The sequence below is a fragment of the Ovis canadensis genome, chromosome 20 (assembly GCF_042477335.2).
Source record: "Ovis canadensis isolate MfBH-ARS-UI-01 breed Bighorn chromosome 20, ARS-UI_OviCan_v2, whole genome shotgun sequence".
Lineage (NCBI taxonomy): Eukaryota > Metazoa > Chordata > Mammalia > Artiodactyla > Bovidae > Ovis > Ovis canadensis.
Genome location: NC_091264.1, coordinates 45,533,304 through 45,539,418, shown reverse-complemented (window position 1 = coordinate 45,539,418; position 6,115 = coordinate 45,533,304). Strand labels below are relative to the sequence as shown.

The 6,115-nt window shown below is 38.3% G+C and overlaps 1 non-coding gene across 1 annotated transcript; it reads right to left on the bottom strand.

Moving 5' to 3' along the window:
* Nucleotides 1–4,152: 4,152 nt before the first annotated feature.
* On the bottom strand, nucleotides 4,153–4,225 carry TRNAK-UUU (transfer RNA lysine (anticodon UUU)). The gene has a single exon. It is a non-coding gene; the product is annotated as a tRNA-Lys (tRNA).
* Nucleotides 4,226–6,115: the final 1,890 nt, after the last annotated feature.

The window sequence follows — 6,115 nt, the reverse complement described above, 5'->3', positions numbered from 1 at the left end:
GGTCTCTTAGGCGGTCTTACTGTTTTTCCTTTCAATGATTATATCACCGTTTGTGCTACATATATTTCCTTTCATTCGGATGGTTTCCGCCTCACCTCTACTCTCCCTTACACATAAAAGATCCGCTCTTCCATAATCAGATGACCTCGGATCATCACCTCCAGATCTGCAATTTTCCAATCTGCCAAAGAGTGACCAAGCTTATCAATGTACCCCTCCCCAGCACCTTTCCCCCTCCCTGAAGCCGCTATGTATGTATGCACGCACGAGAGCTCAGTCGTGTCCAACTCTTTGCGACCCCACGGACTGTAGCCCACCTGGTTCCTCTGTTCATGGGATTTCCCAGGCAAGAATACTGGAGTGGGTTGCCATTTCCTTCTCCAGGAGAATCTTTCCGACCTAGGGATCAAGCCCACATCTCTTGAGTCTTCTGCGTCGGTAGGCCGGTTCTTTACCTGGAGCCGCTAGCCGCTCAGAAAAAGCAGAGGAAGAGCCCGCGGAGCAAAACTCAGGATGGACACTTCTCGGGGAGAATCTCGAAAGTCGTGTAGCCAACTCTGGTGCCATCAGACAGGAATTGTGTTAACCATCTCCTGTGTTGTTTGTCGAAAGTCTCATAGACAATCGTTTGAATAAAAGATGCTTTATTCACTTGCAAGGGGGCAAGATTTTCACAAGGACGGTGCGCCTGCAATAAAGTTAACTCAATTTATTTTTCAAATTATTACACGGGGGTCACAGTTTCGATTGCATCTCGTTTGGGGTCATTTCGACTTAAAAAAAATGATTTTTTCTTTCTTTCTTTTTTTTTTTTTTTTAAAGATAGACCCATCTTTTTCCCGTGTTAGAGAGCAGAACCTTTGGAAAGTTCCTGAACATAGCTCTTGTTTGCAGCTGCCTTTGTGACGTCTCTAGAGAGGGCCCATCTGGAAGGTAAAAAGCCTTTTATCTTTCTTTAGTACTGTGAGCTGAAGCCTTCTCTGATATATTAGACTGGACATTTCCACTAGCATTTCATTAGCCTAGCTAAGCCACATGGCCAAGTCCATGAGGAAGACAAAGTTTGTATGTTATACCATAAATACATTATTCCAATGAAATAATAATTATAAATTCACACGAAATTATTATACTTATAAATTCACATGAAGTTGCAAAGATAATGTATTGAGGTTTCATGTATCAATAGTTCATTCTTTTTTTTTTTTTAACTGTTGAATAATGTTCCATAGTATAGATATAGCAGTTTTTAACCTATTCACCTATTAAGGAACATTTTGGTTGTTTTCAGGTTTTGAGCTGTTATGAATAAAGCTTCTATAAATAATAATGTACACAGTTTTGTATGGATATAAGTTTTCATTGTTCCGAGATAAATGCCTAGGAGTGAAATTGCTGAGTTGTATGGTGTGTGTTTAGTTCTTTAAGAAACTGACAAACTATTTTTCAGAGTGGTTTTACCATTCTACATTCCCATAAGCAATGTATGACAAATCCAGTTTCTCTGCATTCTTGCCAACCTTTAGCAGGTGTTAAACTGGTAATTTGTTATTTTATCTCTTATAATAGATGTGTAGTGATATCTCATCATGGTCTTTATTTATATTTCCTAAATGACTAGTGATATTGAACATCTTTTCATGTGCTTATTTCCCATTTGTATATCCTCTTTGGTAAAATGTCCCTTCATGTTTTTTGCCCATTTTCTAATTGGATTGATTGTTGTTTTAAAAAGGAGTTTTGAGAGGTCTCTGTCAGATATGTTATCTGCAAATATATTCTCCCAGTCTATAACTCTTTTAAAATTTTCTCAGCAGAGTCTATTGCAGACTGAAAGTTTTTCATTTTGATGAAATCCAGTTAGTCAAGTTTGTCTTTTATGGACTGTGTGTTTGGTGTTATGCCTATTATCTCTCTATCAAGCACCAAGTCCCCCAAATATTCTCACATTTTTTCCCCAAAAGTTTTAAAGTTTTATGTTTTATTTTAAATCTATAAAGCATTTTCAGTTAATTTTTAAATAAAATATGAGATATAAGCTGCGGTTTACTTCTTTTGCCTATAGATATCCAATTCTTGTTCAGTCACTCATTCATATCTGACTCTTTGTGACCCCATGGATGGCAATTCACCAGTCTTCCCTGTCCTTCACTGTCTCTGGGAGTTTGCTCAAACTCATGTCCATTGAGTTGATGATGCCAACCAATCATCTCATCCTCTGTCACTTCCTTCACCTCATGTCCTCAATCTTTCCCAACATCAGGGTCTTTTCCAGTGAGTTGGCTCTTCACATCAGGTGGCCAAAGTATTGGAGCTTCAGCTTCAGCATCTGTCCTTCCAATGAATATTCAATGATTTCCTTTAGGATAGGTTGGTTTGATCTTCTTGCTGTTCACAGGGCTCTCAAAAGTCTTCTCCCGCACCACAGTTCGAAAGCATCAGTTCTTTGGCATTTAGTCTTCTTTGTGGTCCAGCTCTCACATCCATACATGACTGCTAGAAAAACCATAGCTTTGACAAGACAAATCTTTGGTGGCAAAGTTACATCTCTGCTTTTTAATATGCCATCTAGGTTTATCATAGTTTTTCTTCAAGAAGCAAGCATCTTAATTTGTATAAAATGAGTATCCAATTACTCTCCCACAATCATGAGAAAAAAGTAAGACTTTTCTTCCTCTACTGAATTGCTTTTGCATTGTTGTAAAAAGTTATTTAGATGTAGTTGTATGTGGTGCTTTCTGTATTCTCTGTACTGTTTCATTGACATATATCTATCCCTCTTCCAATTAATGTACGCTCTTTATTACACTCTGTAGCTATACAATAAGTCTTGAAATCATAAGAATGATTTCTTCCACTTTATTCCTGTTTTTTAGAATCATTCTAGTTATTCTAACTCATTTGATTTTCCACATAAATTTTAGAACAGTCATGTCTATAGCTACAAAAAATCTTTCCTGGATTGTGAGAGGAATTATGTTAAATTATGTTAAACTTGTACATCATTTTCAAGAGAGTTGACATCTTTGCTATGTTGCATTTTATGATCAGTGAATACATAATCTCTCTCCATTTATTTAAGGCTTTTTTTTTTTCATCAGAATTTTGTAGTTTTGCTGTTTCCAGCAGGCACATGTTCACATGTTTGAGTAGATTTTTATCTAAGTGCTTCTTTACTTAAAAAACAAACAAACAAACACACACTGTATTTTAATTTTGGTGTCCATTTTTTTATTGCTAGTATATAGAAATACAATTGATTTTTCTATTTGGATCTTGTATTCTGTGACTTTGCCAAACATACTTAATAGTTCTAGGAGGATTTTTGTTTGCTTTTAGCTCCTTAAGATTTTCTATGTAAACCATCATATAATCTTCAAATGGGAAGTACAATCCTTCCACAGAGTTGGAGGGAGGAAATGTATATTTCTAAAGAAAAATACAATCCACTGAGTAAGAAATTGTATCAACACACAATTGGACAAAATTGCAGAAATGGATTGTAAAATATGCCAATATTTTTGGGTAGTGTGAGTATTTCACCTAAAGATTATACTGCAGTATTTGTGAAATAACTTCCTACCATTTATGTTTATCATTATAATGTAACATTACCATGGCTTAGTGCAGGGCTTTCCCATCAATTAAGTAGTTCAGTTGTGAGAGAGAATAACTGAAAATCTAGAAGTCCTGACCCAGTGAATACTTTACTCGACAAATATACTTTCCAGTTCCTTTTCGAATACACCCAGGTCTAAAGGGATAGCTTTCTTATATTTCATGGGCTGTAAGCATTTTATTGGAGAAGGAAATGGCAACCCACTCCAGTACTCCTGCCTGGAGAATCCCATGGACAGAGGAATCTGGAAGGTTACAGTCCATGGGGTTGCAAAGAGTCAGACACGACTGAGCGACTTCACTTCACTTAAGCATTTTATACTGTTCCTCAGGAAGACTCCATTATTAAGAGCTGCTAAGATCTCCTTCTGCTTAAAACACAATATCAAATCTCAGCTACTGGTTAAGGTTGGAGGTAACTGACTTCTTGGTGTTTCCTCACTCTACACAGGTGAAAGTGGTCAAAGTTTAAGCCAAATTTTCCTTGAGATAAAAAGCCAGGATCCTCTAACACAAGAAAGCATTTAAATCTCCCACCTGGACAGGGACTTGAACCCTGGACCCTCAGATTAAAAGTCTGATGCTCTACCGACTGAGCTACCCAGGCTCCAAGAACACATGGCTTACTTTGTTTCCCTTGTACACTTCAATGACTTTGGGGGCATTTTTAGTCTCCTAGGGTAAGGAATGGAGAAGGCAATGGCACCCCACTTCAGTACTCTTGCCTGGAAAATCCCATGGGTGGAGGAGCCTGGTGGGCTGCAGTCCATGGGGTCGCTAGGAGTCAGACACGACTGCGCGACTTCACTTTCACTTTCATGCCTTGGAGAAGGAAATGGCAACCCACTCCAGTGTTCTTGCCTGGAGAATCCCAGGGATAACGGAACCTGGTGGGCTGCCGTCTGTGGGGTCGCACAAAGTCGGACACGACTGAAGCGACTTAGCAGCAGCAGCAGCAGCAAGGTAAGGAAAAGTAAGAAACCCATTCCAATATTCTTGGAGGCAACCCATTCCAATATTCTAAAAAACCTGGAGGGCTACAGTACACTGGTGTCGCAAAGAGTTGGGCATGACCGAACTCACGCACACACACAAACACACACACACAAGATAATTTTGACAAATTTGACATTCCCTCTCACATTTTTTCCAGTGGACATTTAACATTTTTCTTCATAAATTTCTATTTTTGCTGAAGGATATAAATTCCTTGTATCAAAGGAATTTTAAAACTATAATAACTTAACACCTACCAACATCTATTGGCACTAGTGGTAAAGAACACGCCTGCCTATGCAGGATATGTAAAGAGACATGGGTTTGATCCCTGGGTAGAGAAGATCTCCTGGAGAAGGGCCTGGCAACTGACTCCAGTATTCTTGTTTGGAAAATCCCAAGGACAGAGGAGCCTGGCAGGCTACAGTCCATAGGATCACAAAGAGTCGGACAGAACTTAAGTGACAGCACATGTACGACATCTATTGAGAGAGAAAAGAAATCTCCTATTTCCTTCAATTTATTTTTTCTATTCCGTGTCTTTCCCAGAACTTTATCCCAATACAACAACATTTTGCATTTAGTCTTTTCTTGATCTTCCTACCATGCTTCTCTGTACCAAATACAGGTATAAATATTAAAACTTGATATTATTTCCTTTGACTATTAAAAATACTTCCTGTGGATTGTGCTAATCTGCATCTACTTGCACATAACCAAGGCATGATAAACAGATAATAAATTGAAAAACCCTTTAATGGAGGAGGTAATAGAAGTAAATGTGGAATTTGTCATTCTCCCTCCTCCATGAAGTTGTATACAAAATCATCCTGGAAGTTCTCTTGAGGTCCAGTGATTAAAACTTTGCCTTCCAATGCAGGAGACACAGATTCCAGGAGCTAAGATTCCATATGCCTCACGGCCAAAAAACCAAAACGTAATATGGAAGCAATATTGTAACAAATTCAACAGACTTTAAAAACGGGCCACGTTTAAAAAAAAAAAAAAAGACAACGACAACAGCTTGAAGGATTCCGTTTTTCCAGTTGTTTCCATGATGGGAATCAGAGAGGAGAGCACCCCGGGGCAGTGTGTCACAGTCAAATGTCTTAGTTTATCAGAATTGTCTTAATTTATCAAGCGGAAGGCTGAAAATTTTCCATGGAAGGTGAGAACGTGGGACTTGACTGCCACACTTCTATGGTAGACTGTTTCTCGAGAGATGAATTTTAGAAAAGTAAATACCTTAGGAAAGGTAAAATAAGTAAGATTTAGAAGTAGATTTAGTTCAATTGTTTGAATATAGTTAAACAATGGAGTTGCTAGAAAATTTGCAGCTAAGGTTAGTTCGAATACACTGATCGGTGGCTTATCCAACAAGCTTCAGTGGCTCCACTCTGCTTATAAATGGATGTGCCCTCATTGATATTCAATTTGTTGTTATTGTTCAGTCGCTAAGTCATGTCAGACCCTTGTGACACCATGGACTGCAGCATACCAC